Source organism: Haliaeetus albicilla, chromosome 23 (assembly GCF_947461875.1).
Source record: "Haliaeetus albicilla chromosome 23, bHalAlb1.1, whole genome shotgun sequence".
Classification (NCBI taxonomy): domain Eukaryota; kingdom Metazoa; phylum Chordata; class Aves; order Accipitriformes; family Accipitridae; genus Haliaeetus; species Haliaeetus albicilla.
This window is the reverse complement of record NC_091505.1, coordinates 23,444,999-23,464,878: the sequence shown is the minus strand read 5'-3', so window position 1 is coordinate 23,464,878 and position 19,880 is coordinate 23,444,999. Positions and strand designations below refer to the sequence as shown.

Genomic DNA, 19,880 nt, shown 5'->3' with positions numbered 1-19,880 from the left:
GGATGTGGGAGAGGAGACACATGCGAGATCTGCAGGCCTTTTTTGAAGTGACACAGTTACGCTCGTGGTAAAACAGAACCAGGAAACTTCATTCTCATGGCAAGGACATCAGGTAATTTTAATATTTCCAGTGAACGATATTTTTTATCACCATTGACAAGGTGAAAATAGTGGTTTCTTTGTGCATTAATTATAGGTGTGGAACTTCCAGAACTAAAGCCATGGGTAATGTTCTAAAACATAATGATTTCAGGGGTATGTTGCTTAATATTGCTAAGAAGCTTGCCACTTTTCTCATTCATTTCTTTCCCATCTTAAAACATGGAGGCAGAGAATTGTCTCTTCATAACCAGTCCTACACTCAAAAATATCTGTTTTAGGAATTTAATAGAGTAAAAATCCTATGCTTAATTTCTTTTCAGTTCTGCACTGCACAGACCTTTAAGACAAAATATACACTTAGTCTCAGGCATTAGCTGAATATGTGAAGTTTGCTCATTTCTCTCTTGGTACTCTCTGCATTATAGATTTTAATTAGTTTATGAATCTAGAGAAGGCACTTTTTTGTGCGTTTCAGTTCAAAACATGCTACTCAGCCTATCTCTTTTTTAATTGAAGAAGTGCATATAATATTTTTTTCCTTTTGCTGTAATAAATATATTGGAAAAGATTGCTATTTTGCAAAGACTACAGCTGTCTGGCCAACCATGTGATGATGCCTCTGAGTCATAAGAAAACTCCAGGCAATCCCCTGTGTTTCTTCATACTCTTTACGATACCTCTAATCACAGAATAGATTTTATAGGAATTTCCATCACATCTCTCTCTCAATTCTATTTTTTCCTGGCTGATGTAATCTCACAGACTTCCTTTGCTCTTTGTAGGTAACAGGGGAAAAGAAAAGAAAAGAGCGAGAAATTATTCTGACACTTTTTTTCAGGTTTCTACCATTTGTCAGCACTTCCACTAATGGTTGCTACAAAATTAAAAGGCATGGTTAGAATGTGGAACACTAACACATTACATCTGAGTTACATAATTTTCACTTCAGTTTTGAATTTCTAACCAACCGCTCTATTTTAAGTGTTCCATCAGGAGAAGATGAAAGTAAGCTATTAAGGCAGGGGGAGGAGAGAGGAATAAAATTATAACAAATTTTATTCCACAAGACATTCTTTTTGTTTATTTTACACAGATAGGTTGCAAGGGTTCGTTTCTCAGTACATTTTGTCTCAGAAGACTGAGTGCTTCAAACACAGGAAACAGCATCCCAGAATACTGCCTAAATGCAGACTGATGTTTATGTTCTCTTCCTAAAATGTCTGATCTTGCTCATCCTGAATTCAGTAGCTGAATTCAGTCTTCTTTGGAGTTAAGCTGAAGCTGAATCATCTCTTGTAATCACCAGTTCATAAAGGTCTTCAGAAATGCACAAAAGTCCAGTCAAAGTCACACAATTTTTCCATTTTCTTGGACCAAGGCAAGATGTCATCAAAGGCAAATGAATGAAATGTTGGAATGAGAACAGAGCCTAATAAAAACATCTGGTTGCTCTGATAGGTAAATACATAAATTATAAATGGGATCTCCACTTTGCAAAAGAGGATTGCTATTATAAGCGTCATAAAAGTGATAACACAAAGCTCTAGGGTGCAACTACAGCAGAAATCAATACATGCAGCAAGTGGGCTTTTATGAGCCAAGCTGCTAAAAGAAATGACAGAAGGATCACGAGGGGAGGCACAGATAAACAAGTTCTTTACAAAATAACTTATCTGTACTGAGAATCAGAAAAAAGTGGATTTCAAATATCAGGGAACAACACCTCTCAGAAATAGTACAGTATCTGGAACATCGGAGCTGGACTTCACTGGCGGTTCTTTCAGACACTTGTGGTTGTCCCTTTTGGTAGACGACAACTACATGGAAGGTCAGTTCAGAAAAAATGATAGAATGTACTTTTCTGTATAGGTTTTACAGATATGTCTTTTCCTAAATCTTAAAGGCTCCCAACTGACCATATCATTTATCAATTCCAGAAGAAAAACAACAGATTTAAAGGTAACCTTCAGTACTATTATAATCCAGTTGTATGCTTTTCTGTGAAACACTGGCTGGAAAAACAGTATTGTTTACTTCAGATACATCTGGTACACTGTTGTGGTCAGTAGCTCTTACTGTGTGTCTACAGTATCTTCACTGTGGTGTTAATTCTTGAATTAATTTGGCTCAGTTAGGAACATTAACAATTCAAAAAAATACTCAAGTGGCAGAGAGGAACTGCATTACCAGAGCCCAGTAGCTAGGTCCCCGCTGCATTACTGGTGTGATTGTTGGCAACATTCGAGTGTCAGACCTACACGGACTGGCTTGCTAGATTGAATTTGGACCATCTGGTTATCACAGGATTTTCAGCAGTTGTGGAATGAGCATGATTATTATTTAGTAACACATTTACTACAGAATATGAACGGTGACATCCTCAAAAGAGGTTAGGACCATCTAAGAGAAATAGGTTCCAGAAGCTTTTACGACTGTAGCCTTAATGTAAACTGGATCTTTAACTGCCTTGTGTTTTGATAGAGTCAATTTTATGTAATGTATGTGGTCAAGAATGATATCAGAATTTGTACAAGTATCTCTATCGAATCGTCCCATAACAATAATCACCAAAAGTTTTTCTCCCTAACAGCTAACTTTAGCATTTTACAGCCTCCCACTATTTCTTGTTCACATTTAATTTCACAAGTGTGATTTGGCCAATTTTCAGAATATAGACTATATCTTTTTGCATGAGAAATTACCTTTCTCACCAAAAGGACTTAATTCCAAAGAAAAACCTGTGATTTAATACTCTCTTGTGGCATTTGGCTCATCTACCTGGAAAATTAAGATTGCTTTTACTTACAACTTAAATTACCATTAATCACGTTACCAGTTTGGCAGTTAGGATAACTTTTACTGAATTAATTTCCATCTCAAAAGAAGGCTTTTTTCTTGACTTTTTAAGCTCATTCTGGCTGCTGGCAAGAATTCAGTAATGCTTCAGACATCACTGTTTATTTTTTAAATAAGTCTCTCCTTTAGGAAAAAAATTTGAAGGTACATCTCATTCCTTAAACATTGTAGGTCTAAATGTTAAGTATGACAGCTGAAAGACCTCTCTTTTTTAGTTTTATGTAGTTTAAATTTGAATTTGTTTAGATGGTTCTTGACCAGTTAATTTGTCTTGACAGCTTTCAGGGTCACATTTAGTTTATCCCCATAGGTGCCTTGCTCTGTAGGAGAATAAACTGCATTTGTCTCATCCACTTGCCTTTGATTCCCATATTTGTGTGAATAACTACAAAATCGTAAGAATCATAAGAAATAGCTTAAATAAAATGTAAAATAGTTTACATAAAATGTATGTACTTCCTAAAGTGTTGCCCAAAAGATCCCTTGATGAACAAAAGGACCACTGAGTGTACCAAATGCTGAAAACTTCTGATGTTATTGCACCCTTAGAGAAGGAACTTATCTTCCTTTACTTTATAACTAGTCTCAAATATTTTCATAGAAATATTTACATTATAGTTATTGGAACATGGGGGGGCGGGGGTGTGGAGGGGGCTCAAATTGCCCCAAATGGTGAAACCCCAGCACTGGAGGACAGCAAGTTACTCTATAGGAAAAAAATCAGAAACCACATGGACTAATAGCAATCCAATTTAAATATGTGTAGGCAGAAAGTGTTATGCTTGCTCTTTAGAAAATATTAAAACCCAAACTAAGGTGTGAGGTCATAGAGGATCTTTGAATAAGAAGTGCTTGAAGATAACATCTTCTAATATCACAGCTGTTTGTAAAGTAAAGGTAAATAATAAGTAGAGTTACATGAGCCCAGACATCGCACGAAGATTGTGGCAACAGAAAAAGGGTGATTAGAATGGACTGGGTCCACACAATAACTTTGTAAAAATTTATCCATATATTGATTAAAAACAAAACAAAATAAAGTTGATTTACTGTTCAACATGGCAAGGGATTTTTCATACTGGGTGTATACTCATTCAGCCACTGCACACTGCAGCCTTTGCCATTACTTTCAGCTGTGTTCTTCCATATAAAAAGAAGTATCTTTCCCTATGACAACAAACTGCACATCAGCACATACTATGTAAATTGCATCCACTTGAAAACCTCTCTCTACATATAGGAATATTCAGCAAATAATCTCTCTTAATAACAGGCATCTACAGCTGCCAAAGAGGTCTATTACCGTACAACACTTAAAAGACTTCATAGTGTCTGCAAAGAAGGACCCCATGGGTTTGCACATGAGTGTCAGTGACATTGGGAAATACAGTCAGGGTAGAACATAAATTTGAATTACAAGGCAAAAAAGGCTTTAGCTCATAGCCCTTCTAACAGTTTTCTTTAAAACAATTCTACTCCAAGAACCCAGACAGCTAGATAGTGTTTCCATCTGTAGATAAGAAAGGCTGTAAATAGGTTTAAGATGTACGAGTCCCCTGAAACTTGGTGGAGTTAAGGATCTTGCTTGCACAGAAAACATGAACTTTAATTCAAGTTCCCACCAGCCTGAATTACACGCAAAATGAACACCTTTCACTTTTAAGCTGGAAGCAAAAGTGATGTACTTAATAAAGGACAATCAGTTCATATCAAGATCACCACAGCAAGCAAACCATCCAGACTCTATGCCTGCATGTTTGAAGGGGGGGGGGGGGGCGCGGGGATGGGGGGGACGGGACACTACAGAGGATAGACATTATCTGGCACTTTTCCAGAATAAAGAAGTTAGTAAAACCAGTAATTTTTGCCAAAAAAAGAGGACATTAGAGAAGTATTAAGAATATTAAAAGCAAGAGAAGCAGATGCATAATGCATGACTGTGAAAGGTGGTAGGCTTAAACAGTGGAACAGTAATCAATAAGATACTGAAAGAGTTGGCTGTAAAGGACAAAAAAAGCAAGATTACATCATGAGGACAAGATCTCGGCAGTGCACCTAGGGGATTATAAAAGGATCATATTTGTAACTGGAAAAGAACACACATAAGGTTGTGCAGTTAATGCCTAAAATTATACTGCTGCATTAAGTTATCAACCTCTGAATTGAGAAAAGAATTATATTCATAACACTGAAAGCAATCAAAGAGACAGCTGTATTTAATAAAGCATAATAACAGCTGACGGTATCTGCCCGCATAGATGGTAACTTCTATAAACACAGAATTTACAGAAACAACTTTCCAGCATTTCAGTCCACTGTTTCTTAGAATGAATACAGAGCTGTCAGGAGAAGCTATCTTAACTCAGAAACAGTTAACACTCAGGAATGAACTGAAGAACTAAAGTTAACTCACTAAGGAAAAATGATCTTGATATATTTTTTATTTCCAGCAGGTAGTGATTAACACAAAAAAATTAAAAGGAGAGGCAGCATGTTAAAAAACACATTAATACTTCAGGGATTTACATGCCACCAACGGTAAATACATGTTCAGGATTGGTTCCTGTGGAAAGTCAATTCTGAAAATTATCTGGATTAGTTTAAACACTCTTAATGGGAGTTTTTATAACCTAGAGTATTTCGACAGTCTAGTTAGGGAAAAACCACCTAGAGATCTGATGGGGGAAGGATGAATAATCTCTGAAAGAGTGCAAAGAAACACGATGAAAACATGATGACTCACCTGTATGCTGGGTAGAGTGGGTGCCTCTTAATATGCCACTGAAACACCCAGAATTGCACATCTGACTCTGAACTCAGATCCTAACTCAGTTAGATGGTTTTGGAATTTTACTTTGTTCTTCTAATGAATCTTGAGGCTTGAATGCTATTTACAAGCCTTCTGATATTCATACTAACACTGAGGGTACCCAATCTTGGTGATGGAAGCTTGCAATCTGACAAGGATAGTCCCTAGGAAATAATACAGTCTTTTGCTTCATTTGTCTAGTACATTAGTGGAGACGGGGAATTACTGCAACTGCTGACACAAAAGCGAGAGCTATTACAGGGAACTGTAATATTTACATAAAATATCAAAGAGAGGAGTGGAAACCCACAAAAGGAGGAAGAGAGGAGGTGGAGCTGGTGGAGTCTACGCTGATGTTTTTTGTCAGCTTTCCAGGTAGAGTCAGTGAATGAATTCTGAACAGTCTCAAGCTCAGCAGAGAAATGACTCATTGCGCTGTCTTCTCTTAAGATTACAGAAAGAAAAGCATGCAGGCTGGCTTTTCAAACATATTTCCATGAGAGATGCTATGCATGAATTATATGAAGACATACCTACTAAGCTTCATTTGGATCCTTCAGTCTGACTTGATAAAGTGCATCTGTTTAGATAGCTTTCACAGGTTATTTAAATTCAGTCCAATGGGTTACACATGAAAATTGCTTGCAACTGCCCTGTCACATCATAGCGGCTCAGCAGCCAGTCTCAAAATGAGGTAGTGGCTAGCAATCAGTAACTTGATGAGGGCTATATGCCTGAAATGTGTTTCACAGGTTGTACTGCCATTATTATGCATTTATATCAACAGATCTTAATGATTTATCAAATTATCAGGTTATTCAAATTAACTTTTAAAAATTAAGTCTACTGGAAATAAACAGGTCAATTACTTTCTTTCATACTTTGTTGGCTTCAACTGTGTTTTTCTTGGTTTTTAAGGCAATGAATGAAGAGAGTAGTGTAGGTGCTATGAAATGCAAATTCACATGCATATGTGGACAATTGTATACAGACTATTTTTGCAAACCTGAGGCAAACAACAAAGAACAATTTGGTTTCATAAAGATGCTACAAAACTAAGGGACAGCTAGTTAATCATTTAATAATTTTAAAAGCCATTGTCTTCTATACCTATGAAACACTGAAATATTCTACAATATAGCCAAGTAGTTTGTAAAATAAATATTGTTAGACAAAATACAGTTTTCAAAAGAAACCTTTTTCCTTTTCTTTTGTAGCAATAAAATGACCCACAAGCTCTAACAGTAAATTCTTACTTGTTTATATTAGTTTGGGGCTTAAATCCCCAATACTGCCTTTGAATAGATCTTTTTAGTTGACTGAGCGTAAGGTGGCATAACTTGCAGGATCTTAGTTATTACAGGTAATAAGTATTACTCGTCATATCCTAATGAGTAACAATATAAAAAGTTAGGACTAAATGATGATCAGTATGTGCAACAAAGAGGGGCATGATGAAAAAAAGAGAACTAGAGCTAAGCAGAGTAAAGCAAAATAAAATACTGAATTAATTGCAAATTTTTTATAATTGTTTTGTAAACAATTTAATACTTAATCTCATAAAAAAACCCCAAATGCTGCAACATGATAATAACGTCGATGTCCTTTAGTCAATAATTGCCTAAATACAACTACATATCAGCAACTCCCTTGAATAATGCTGAAGTTAGAAAGACCTTCTCTGGGTTAAATCATCTTTATGGAATATGGTAGAGAAAACAATGAAAATTATGACTATAACTCATTATCCTGAGTTGAATAATGTTTGCTTCTGCTAAATGCAGAAAAAAAGTCTAGTGAAAAGTAGTACTTTTGCTTTGATATACAGGCAAATGGTTAACTAGATCACATTGATAAAACAAAGAAGTTAAAGTTTTGTGGTTTTAAGGTCAGACTAACACTACACAGCAGCAACGAAAGCATAAGTTATTAGAGGTCAGTTTTCAGATAGTAGACTTAATTTCTTCAGTTGCAAATAACTGAAGGAATAAAATCATACATATAATTATCTTTGACCACAAAAAATGAGACTAAGTTAGGGGCAGCATGAAACCCTGGCCCAGTGATAATTCTATAATTTGCAGTTCTGACATATGGATATATGAAACTTGATAAAGGAAATTAGTCCTAAAGAGTCATATTAAATTTAAGCATAATAAAATGGTTAGTAGTTTTCTAACATGACATTCCTTTTTTGAATTCTTGTTTCTTTATAACTAGCTATTTATTCCTACAGTGCACTGGTTCAGGTGCCCAAGGCAGAAAAGGAAATCAAAACAAGAACATCATTCAAATAATGTGTCTGTATTTAAAACTATGTATATACAATTCAGTCGTAGGTATCATTTTCCGATAAACTCAACTTACATAAAATATTTCATTTAGTTGTGTATATATGTATGTCTCCACACCCTAAGCAGTTTATGCTTGTGTAACAGTTCACAAAACTTGTTTCTTCAAGAAATATTACATTTTCTGCAGGAAAATTGTTTTCAAATTTAAGTAGAAAAACACACATTCCATGATAGACATGCTGTTAATGAAATAAATTCATATTTAGTACTTAAAAACTAAAGATCAAACAATTTATTTACATTTTACATGTATGCTGTATAGAACAATATTTCATTCATTGTTCTCCAGAATAAAAAAATTAGAGATGAGTGTCACTTCTATGAATGGTCATTTAAATACTGTGTCACACTGCATTCAATCAATGCAAGCATAGTATTGATAATGTAGTTTAAGATCAGACAGGTTTTTTAAAATAAAATTTTCTTCTTCAAACTTAAATTTTATTTTATATAATAGCGTAATTTAGAAGAACACATTTTGGTAAACAGGAGGAGTCTTTTTCAGTGCCAAATCAGCATGAAATGGCTTCTAAGAACAATGACTTTACTCTTTAGTAGAAAGACTGTTTCTTTTTTACTAGGCTCCAAAAATGTGACGTTCAAATTTTAGGTCTTCAGTTATGACTTCAAGAGTGTGCCAGTAAGAACACATAATAGATGATATGGCAGTGACTATGTGAAGTTCTCCACAGAAAAAATGAATAATTATGAAATTGTCTCGCTCCTTGGAAGATACTATTATTCTGAACTTCCGTGCATTCTGCAAAGTCCTTGGCCATGCAAAAACTATCAAAATTATTTAGCAGATGATGTCTTTTTTTCATAAAACTAGTGGAGAAGTAAGATTAATTATGTCTTTACTATTTTTGATAATGTCAGTTACTATTCCATCTTGTTACTCCTGACAGCATATAAATATTTAATAGCACTCAAAAGTTAAGTTGTCTGGAATGAAGGACCAACATTAATATATAAGTGAGAGTTGAGTACTAAGCTACCCAGTCTTTGGAAAAAGTGTTACAATAAACCTGATTCAGTCCGATAATGCAGTCATGCCTTATTGATAACTTGCATCGTCATAGCCATAGCAAAAACTGAATTAATATCCTTAGAGTTGCACAACCAAAGGACATATTTCTTGGATTCCAGCAAAGATACATATATATGTGTGTGTGCATTCTTATATCTCAATAGTGCCATACATATTTGTGTTGACAGAGATTAATACACATATTCCTGTGATTTGATAATGTCAAATGTTTTATCTTCTTGCTTTTAAATTAGGCAGATTCAATTATAGACATGCTAGCACAATCTGAACTGACCCAAAGGCAAATATGTTTGTATTTGTCTAAGTTTCCCACCATCATCTCTAGCGTGCAGAAGCAATGACAGTTTGCAGTTTTTACCTCTCTCTTTCCAGTACAATTCCTCCACATAAGAGAGATGGGATGCTTCTGTCTTTTCCTTTTCTATTTGATAAATTCTTTTTTCCTGAGCTTCCTTCTCCCAAAATAATCTGAAAGCAAATTAAATCAAAGCAAGGAAAACATGAAAACAGTGTGTGGGTCTCTATCTTATTTGCCTAGCACTATTTGCTATCTATCTTGTACATTTTCAAGTTTTTAAGTGATATTTAAAAAAATCAAGGAAAAGAAAGTCCGTGTCAGGAGTCTGACAGTGTTTCTGCACTAGGCTGAAGTAGGTTGCTGAATGGTACTCACCTATCAGTCATTAAATTTGCATAAATCTGTCCATAATATCTAGCCAGCATGTTGTAAATGTTAACATTGGACAAATCCTAATTAAAAAGGCGTGCTTATTTATGTGGTGTTTTTTTTCTTCTAAAAAAATAGATTTTGTTTTGATTCTCTCAGGCTTTTGAAAAGGATATGTCTATGAGCAAATAGTACTATTTTAAATATACAACCAAAATTGCTTGTCTCCAAGAAACCATATTTTAATTATTATGTTGCACAATAGGTCCCAGACTAACACTGAGCTGCACTCAGGAAATAGGAGCAATCTGCTGTCGAGGTATATATGCCTTAAAGATCCAATATTCTGAGTATATACAAACATTTCAGAGCAGAAGAGAGCCTGAAGATGATTAACCAGTCCTCCCTGCAGCCTCCAGAAAGCCGATGTGAAAATTACTCAAAAGCCTCTTTGATCTCCAACACACGGAGCAACCTGTGAGGGGACAGTTCTGTAAAGCTCTGCTTTTTCACTACCACCTCCAGCTCTTTTTGCAAAAGCAGCAGCACTCTTCACTGGTTAAGGAACACATTTGGGCATTTAGTTAACCATCTAGGTCTCCAAGATAAACAAAATCTCCTGAGTAAAACTTGCTCCTGATTTCTATATGGATGTCAGGTATATGATAGTGGACTTTTTGTGTGAATATAAAACATTAATTTCCATTAAATAACTTACATTTTTTAAAAAAATTATAGTATTGCACACTAAATAATGCACATTATGCTTACAGCCACAAGATGATGTCAAGAAAAATCACTTTAAATCTATAAATCTAATATGAATCCCTATGGCCTCAGCATGCTTTTCCTTAAGAATTCCATTCCTAAATAACCTATTAATGCAAACAGCCTCTATGCATTTTGCTGTGCTAAAATACGCTGTGTAGCCTATGGAAGTACAATAGAGAGGATACTTAAGGAAACATAATGCTGTTTAGAAACTGGATCGCTCCATAAGCAATTCCTGCCTTCTACAGTTAATTGCGTGGTCCTATTCAGAGAGAACGGACCAACGGAGCAATTCGAGGAGGCCACACGCATGGCTGTCTTTGAAATGTAGCAATATTCCTGTGCCACGTCCCTCCTGGGACGTGAGGAAATGGAGGCCTGCAGTTTTACCGGCCGGACTGCTCGCAGGCAGAGGCGGAGGTGAAATTCGGGTCTCCCTTACCTCTAAGCCTGCCTCAAGGATGCGATACAGACGGTCCCAGTCACTGAGGCATTACGGGGACTTGGAGAGGAGTCTCACAGCTGCGCTTCCCCGCCTCGGAGGGCATGTTTTGGGCAGCAGCTCTGCCCTCCGTGAGGAAGAAGGAGGATGAGGAGGGGCTTCCCCTCAGGGCGGCCTGCGGGACCCCCCCGCACCGGGGACCACCACCTCAGAAAATGGCTGCTCCGTCGAAGGGTCAACCCTGCTGCCAAAGGTAGGCCCGAGGGGGCACGGGGCTGCCCCTGAGGCCGTCCCTCGGGGCGGGAGGGCTGGTGCGGGACGGGGAAGGCGAAGGGCAGCGCGTGGTGGAGTGGGAACGGAGCACGGGACGGGGTTTCTGGAGACAGCGTGGGCCCACCGGGCGGTACAGCTCGGAGGGACGAGAACAGGAACGGGAGCAAAATCGGGATGGCAGGGCCTGGGGGGCAAGGGAGTCCCTGCTGCTCTTCCTGAGCTCACCTGAGGCTTCCTCCTTGTGGTCTGGGATTGAGGTTTGAGGGAGGAAATTCAGGTCTGTGTCTGAGGAGGATGTGTGTATATATATATATATATATATATATACGTGAGCAGAAAGAATGCCAACAAAGGGTAAGGGCCCGAACTGTGCACAAAACGAGCGGGGAGAGCAGTGTAATGAACGGCTGTGTGGAGGAGGCTTGGACATGGGCCTGGAGCGGGAGGATGAGCCGCTGCTGCAAGTCATGTATATGTACGTGCCTATCTGTTTGTATACCGTGCTAAATAGGTTTATGATGGAGCCTGCTTAGGATGAAATAATTCCAGCAAGTGTTTAAGTGGGATGAATGCTCGCTGACGTGCGTGGGTGTGAGTAGGACAAACAGATGCAATGTGGTGAGACTGAACACATATTTGTGCAAATACGTGTGAATGAGATACTGCTGTTGTTTTCCAAATATTGATGATGAGCTGCTAAAATCATAGTAGTCAGTCACATCGCTTTGTCTGTTTAGTTTCTTAAATTGAGCACAGATTGACTAAGTACTGGCTGTTAAACAAAAACAAAACCCACACTCACTTCTAACCTCATCTGCACCTTGATTTCCTACTATAATCTTCTTCCCAACAGTTTTATATGCCTTCTGCCAAAAGGAGCAGCTCACTGAAGTAATTGTAATTTCTCCCTTGGATATTATTGACTAAAAAAATATCTATATTCAGCCCTAGTATATGTAGTATGTGTCTGTTTGTTCATATATCAAGTATGAATAACTCTCTAACTATCTAATGTCCTAAGAGAATGTAATGCAATAAAATTCCAAATAACATTTTAAATTCCATATTTGTTGTAAATTTTTGCGTATATAATTTTCTAGAAAATGATGAGGTATATTCAAGTTAAAATCATATTATTTTTAGCTGTTGAGGAAAGCACTAGTCCATTATTTTCCATTCCTTTTCTAGTTCCTTACAATCTATATGCACTGCAGTTAGGCTTTTGTGATAAATAGCTCTGCAGAGAGTAAAAGCTTGCTCATTTTCTTTGATTTCATCTGCAATCACCTCACAGTTATTCAGGCTGCAGGTGCAGAAACATGGAACTGGTTCCCCTTGAGCTGTGTGGGCGTGAAAGCGGAGTAGCTGTACTTGATGCAATGCTGTGATACGTGGCTTTCGTGACTTAGGTCAGTGCTCGCTGTGGGATCCCTGCCTTCGCCGTCTGCAGCGTTCCTGATTGTTTGGTGATCTCTGCATTTTAATATGTGTGTTTGTGTAACTGCTGATTTTTTGCTTCATTTGTGCTACCAGAACTCTCAATTACTTTCGGTAATTGAAAAGTGATTATGTTTGGTGTTCTGGCAACTTGGTGTGATTTTGGAACAGATTTTACGGTCATTGTCCTCTGGAAAACTAATGACGGTTCTTGCAAATATAGGAGCTGTTGTAGAAGGTTTGAGGGAATTGAGCTAGAACCTCTATCAGAAACAGGTTGGCAGCTTAGTTTCAACCTATATTTCAATATCACTGTTTAGCTCAGATAAATTTGAATCACGTTCAGTGAATGCACATTGCCATTTTTGCTTCACAAATAGGTTCTTGCTTCCAAGACAGTATTTTTTCCTTAAAAAGAAATTAAATATACTTTAAACATCAGAATTTAGGAAACAGTCATGTAGAAAAACAAATATTTTTTAAAGTGAGTTGGGAATTAATAGTCAGACCTGAATCTGTTTTTAACTGTAACAAGTAGTATAAATATTCCAGGACTGACTCATACTTTGTACGCTTGCCAAGAATGATGTGAGTAAATATATCCCAAAAGCCAGCTCTTTTTCAGTAGACTATTGTTAACTGGCATTTGATATATTATAGCAGCATTCATCACAACTCTTCAGATAAGGTTCAGTCAGGAGTCCAGTTATATTTGGTGGTTTGGGGGGAGGGGGGGTGTCCATTTTTTTTTCCCCAAGACTGTCTCTTTCAGCTTTGTTTACAAACTGGACCACTTGGCATGAAATAAAATAGTGCCATGAAATTTCAGGAAAATGTTGTTATTATAGATACCCACTTAAAGTGTATGTGTTTTAGTATTTTTTCAGCCTATATACCTCAGTAGTAGTGAGTTTTTGAAGCTGTGAATGCCATAGAGATTGAAAATGAGTTTACTTCATATCTAAGATCAAGAAGATAATTCAGGAGCACTTGTACTACTATTCGTAGATGTATGGGGTTTCCAGGAGCTAATCCTGTGGTGGGATTTAAAACAAGGTCTGAGTAAGAAGCTAGGCTGTTACTTCACAGAGGCTTTTGGGGCAAAATGAATGAAGTTGCATGTTTTAAGTTCTATTCATTATGTGGAAGTAAAACCAAAGCCGCATATTTCAAAAAAATTTCTAAATTCAGAATTTATAAAAGACTTAAGTTATAGCTTCAACATTCCTAGCACATTGTAGGCAATTTTTAACGTAAATTCTTGGTACAATATGACTAAAAAGTATTTGTTAACAAAATGAAAGCAAGACCTTTGTAATTTCAGTTTGGGATTATAATACATATATTTCATGTAATTTGAAAACAAGCAGGTTTTTTATTTGAAGTAATTATTAAATGTAACAAAATTGGCAACAGAATGCCAGCATGTGAAGATAAAGCATTTGAATCTTGTATGTAATTCTTCTAAAATTCTGTTGGTATTTCATAAAATAATGAGATGGTAAATCCTACAGTACGCTGCAAACCATGATGTCAGTTTCTGACTCCCACAGTTAATACAGCAGGTTTTCAGATCTCCGGGCACCAGACAAGGAGCTCTTCTTTGAATCTCAAAAGAGATAGCTTTACAGCAGAGATGTGCCTTGAAGCTGGAACATTTATTCATGGATCAATGGGTGGCATTGCTTGAGAGAAGCTAGCAGCCTTGCAGTCTTATTCCTGTCAGTATGTTTTGATGTTAGACTGGAGGAGATTTGTCTAACACTTGAAAGGAGTCTTGGGATGGGGAAAAAAAGGAAATGAGATCAAACAAAGGCCTGATTATATATTGTTTAAATAGGAGCTTCCGGGGCATATATATGTATAATTTTTTAAATATTAATCCTATTCTCATTATTTTTCTAAGTAAAAAGATTATACTTCTATAAGTAAACAAACAAGTAATGGTCAACATATGCAAGGTGGAGGCCTGATAGGCAAGCTATTAATTTGATATTCATGTGGGGGAAAAAAGGGCTATTTTACCACATGCCTTGGAATTTCAAAGGAACACATTACATTGGCCCAGTTTACATCCTGGTTAGAGCTGTAAGTTATTCCTTTTTATAGGGACAGCATTATCTGGATGTAATTTTTTTGTTATTCTGCTACAGAAGGAGGAACATGGAACTCAAGTGTGAGCACTTTTATAAGAAAATAACCTACTCAGGGGCTTATATCAGCAGAAGTGTTTCCAGCATAAAATCATGCTCTTTGCTGAAATTGGTACATTAGCGCAAAAGCTGTGTCTGTATCAGAGCACGTGCCAGCAGTCCTGCCGAGAATTTATATTGGGATATTTTTTATTGGAGAAAGTGTATAACAAATAACTGGTCAGATTTTGTCTGCAAATATTCACTGATAATAGGTCTGAATGAGGTTATATAGGATTTAAATGTTGCTCAGAAAGTATTTCCAGATTTTGCTATGCTGAAAATCTTCCAAATGCAACATAAGGCAGTACTCTTTTTACTGAATGTCTAACCATGATGCTCAGAGAAATAGCTCTTACAAATCAATCTTAAATGGTGTACAAACTGTAAAGCTAAAATAGACAAATTTAACACTTTAAAACGCTCTAAAGAGTATTGTTGACAGTATCTACTTCTGATCATTGCAGCCTGAACACACTGTTTTTATAAGACTGGTCTTGGCATTAGGGATTGCTTTGGTCTTTTTCTAGTTATTGTAAAAAATGTTCTTGTTTTGGTTTTCAGCATTCAAGAAGGAATCAGTGTAATGTAAATAAATGAAATGTCTGTACTGGAAGCTGCAGCATTGTGCACACAAATCCAAAATAACTTCAGATAAATCAGCACCCAGCAAAGTTAACTTACCCACAACAACTAAGTTGGTTCTGTTGTTCTAGACACTTTTTAAGCTCACTCCTTTTATTTCTAGGCTACATTGCAGACATCAGTGCAACAATTTCCAGAAATACATTAATTATGAACATACAGATGTAGGGAATTAAGACTGCAGCCTTGATTTCTTTAGTCCTGAAGTACAGTTCTCTACCACTTGAAGTAGAGGAAAGTTTTATTAGCTTACAGTGGTAGCAATTTTACATCTTCCCTATGGATTGATCTCTTGGGAATCATTTCACTATTTATAATCAGAAAGTCATTGCATTCCTCCATGGCCACTTTTTGCCTCAGCCCTAAAGAATGACTACTGGATCATAGAGTCATGGTAGTAATGTTCCAGTCTTGCCAGTGTGAAAAAAGAAGGTATATGGTCTCTCATGTGGAATGAAAAATTAGTTTGAACAGCACGATGGTAGCAAGTTTCTCTTTCTTGTTTGCTTGGCATCTTATTTTTACTTTTTTTTGCAGTCATATCTAATAGTGTAAAAACCATTTTAATTACTCAAGAGGCTTGGTGAATGCTAAGAGACTCAATCAAATCTAGGTTTGGAAGCCTAAAACTTTTTTTTTTTTAATAATATTAAGAACTCAATGCATCCAGTGATTAGCACTTTTTAAAACTTCCTAGTTTTATAGCATAAGTAGTTATGTCCAATTTAGTCCTTCATAGTAAATAAGATTCGCCACATTGGCTCAGGAATTAAATACATAAAGCTGAGCAAAACTCATTCCCAAATGGCAAAACAAACTGTATTCCTGCTGAGTTTCTTTTTTTTTGGGGGGGGGGGGGGGACAGGCAGATTTCTTGAGGGAAGGAAGAAGGGGAATAATCTGCAATGTATTCAATGAAGGATAATTTAGCTGAATGTAAGTATATACTTTTTGCTGCTTGATACATACAGCTAGAGTCCCAGATGACAAACCTGTTTGAAAACATTAACTGATAGTTAGAAGCTTTGTGAAGTAGGACTCTGAATGACAGATGCTGACCTATATATTTTCTGAAAGATCTCTAAAACTTGCTCCCAGTTACTAGATGGTGGTGACGCCTTAATGGCTTTGTGATTCTAGGAGTTATTCATGCTCCAGTTTTTTCCTCTGTGTTCATGCCAGCAGTGTAGCACTAGTATTCTCTGAAGGGGCTTTTGAACAACAAAATTTGTATAAATGTAGGTGTGTTTGAAGCAGAGCTCTATTACAAGACCTCAAACAGGAGGAAATATGTAATCTTTATCTAGTTTTTAGTTTCTCAATAGATATAAACAGAGTGAACCCAAAATTTAACTTCTATTTTAATGGGTTATGGTATTTTCTTTATAAATATATTAAAGTAACAAGGGCAAGGGTTGAGTTTTGAGTAGTTATGCAATTGTTCCAGTTGGTATTTCTATAGAGATAATTACAGAGAAATTCTAAATGTAACTTTTCCCTAATCCCTTTTTTAATTTCAGCTTCTTATTTGAGCAAATTTTCAGGCTGTTAAAATAGCTTGAAACCAAACCAAAAAATGTAAATTTTAAAGCACACTGCAAACCATTTCAGATATGTGTTGGCTTGAATCTGAAAGGCTAGAAAGGGGAATGAGCAGATATTTGCTCATTTTAATGCATGTCCTGAAAGCAGACTTATCCAGAGCATAAAATATGAATTAAAAAAATTTACTAAGATATGCAGAATATCAAGTAGAATAGTTCTACTTCTCCATGTTTTTTTAATTCAAGCCATTTCTGGCAAAGCCATGGAAAACTGCTGAGTTTCGTTAAGGAAAGCAAATTACTTGGGCAGTTGTTGAAGGAAAAACAAATAACAATTAATACTGTTTAGAAGCACTTTTTATAGTGTTAAAACCCAAAAATGAGTCTTGCTGAAAGTATTACTGGCTGAATAAGACTTTCTTATTTTTTCAGCTAAGAGAGATTCATGTATTTTCATTATTATCCAAGTTCTTGAATAACATGTGGAATCAGAATAAAGGAAAATAAACCTTGCACCCATTGTATGGTTTTGCCTCCAAAGGAGAAAATATTCATGAACATTTATTTGCTACATTTTTTCTACATACCTATAGCGTATTTTAACCAATATGAACTAGTATTCATGCTATACATTGTTTGTTTCTCCTGCCAGCTGATACAGTGTTTCATTTTTTCAGACTGTTTATCTGTAAAACAAGTAGTGTGGATCCTATTTATTAGGGCTGAATGTAGGGTTATGTATTTATTGCTACTAGAAACAACCATGTATTTCTTTTACTGATAACACTTAATTGTAGCCATCAGGCAGTGTGTTCCCAATTTGGAAGTGTTGATAGTTAAAAACATATGTTTAAAGATGCCTTGACTGCTTCCACTTTAGAAGTTGGAATAGAAAACTTCTCACTCTACAAATACAACCATCTTTGAGTTGCATGTAGTCATTTACTAAAGCTCTTCATTTTTAAATAAAATGTTAGGATATAAAGTTTATCTTTGCACATTTATGTAAATTAATGTAAATTATTGAGTACCCTGTGGAAATAGAAAAAATAAAAGTTTTAATTTTGTTGTTGTGAATTACCTACTTTGACTTAAAAGCAGAATAAAATGGTTGTAAAAAATGGATTACCTTAAGGAAAATTTCTTTTAGCTTTTTGTAGTGTGTAAGTGATAAAATGCTATATTTTTGCATAACAAAATAATTGAATTAATTAATTGTGAATTAATATGTATCAGTGTATGGCATTTACAGTGCATACATTCCCTTGTTTCTGGTCAAGATGTGAAAACGGGAGAGATAAATAATCTTGAAAAAACCATCATTCCTAACATATAAGAGATGATGCATGCATTTATATCTAATTCTACATAAATGCAGCAAATTGTAATCATTAATAGAGTAATTGCCAATTTAAGGTTCATACTTGGCCCCCTTCTGAAGGGGTCTGTGAATAGGAAGGCACTCGGGCTGACTTCAGGTACTCCTTTTTAAAGAAAAGCAAGCCTGTTATCAATATGCTTGAATTTACCAAGCATCTTTGGAATATTTTTAGAAGTCAGCCTGTAGAAAAGAAATTGAAATCACTGTGATAATGTGAAGACTGTGGGCAATTTGATAATTTCAGAGGATTTGCGGGACCTACACAAAGAATCAGATGAAGGTAGAAGTGGGGAATTAGAGTCAGATACAATGAAAGAATTTGTATGAAGAAATAGGTTTTTACAAGGCTAATGGGAAGTTATGAGTGAAAATAACAAAACAGTATAGGGAACTTTGGCATCTTTTCAGAAACAGAGAAAGACAGGGGTCCTGTGTAATTGATTTTTCATGGCTGCATTAAATACCATTTTGGTTTTGACTTACTGCCTGATTGCATGGCCAGGAGACATCTGCAGACAATTTTGGCAAATTCTGCTGACTCTTGTGTCCCATATCTGAGGAATTCTGCTGGACGTTAATTTTAATGCACAAGCTGTAAAGCATTATACTTTGGAGAATTCTATGTTTATGTTTATGCAACATTTCCCTCCAAAATAAGAAGCAGTATGTATAATTTACCAAGTGCCTCATTAGATATTATATTACTCTTTTCTGTGCTTATTCAGACATGGAACTGAGCCTTGATTTGTTTTGAATACAGTACGCTCTTTCATTTTCCTGCTGAGCTGTTGACTACTTATTTTTTGTTTGGCTGTGTTTTTTTAAAAAAAGCTGGCATGAAGTTAGCTGTAGGGATGTGGCTATGAGTATTTCAGATGAATGCAATAAGACCATTTTCGATCTCTCTGTTAACAAGAAAATGTATTCAGGAAGTGTAAATAATTAGCTTGCTAATAATATAACAGGAAGCTGGTTCTCAGGTTGATATACCCCCTTCTATTAAAAGTTGGAATGTAATTTTTGAAATCCTGTTTAATTATGAAAGATGACGTGCTAATGATAAAATCCTCCTACCGGATCAGCTGGAGAAATCTCAGATGTAATAGAAATTAAGGCTTGACCTTTCTCAGGTGCAGACTTTCGTCTCCATTATGTGGTTCTGCCTGATTTCCTTTTTTGAGACGATAAATTCAGGCAGCTTGTCCCCAAAGGTCTGAGAAGTGTTGTTGTTCTTTGGTAATCGTTGGAACTGACCAAGTGTTATCTCTTAAACTACGAAGCAGTTGTTTAGCTTGGCTTAGACCAGAGTATTTAGAGGCTTGGTACTCCAAGCCCTAAACATTTATATTATAGAAA

General features: G+C 36.2%; 1 protein-coding gene across 1 annotated transcript in view; it reads left to right on the top strand.

The window, feature by feature from the left end:
* LOC138690753 (connector enhancer of kinase suppressor of ras 2-like) overlaps positions 1 to 19,880 on the top strand; it is a 212,728-nt gene that overhangs the window by 19,260 nt on the left and 173,588 nt on the right. The window lies entirely within an intron of this gene.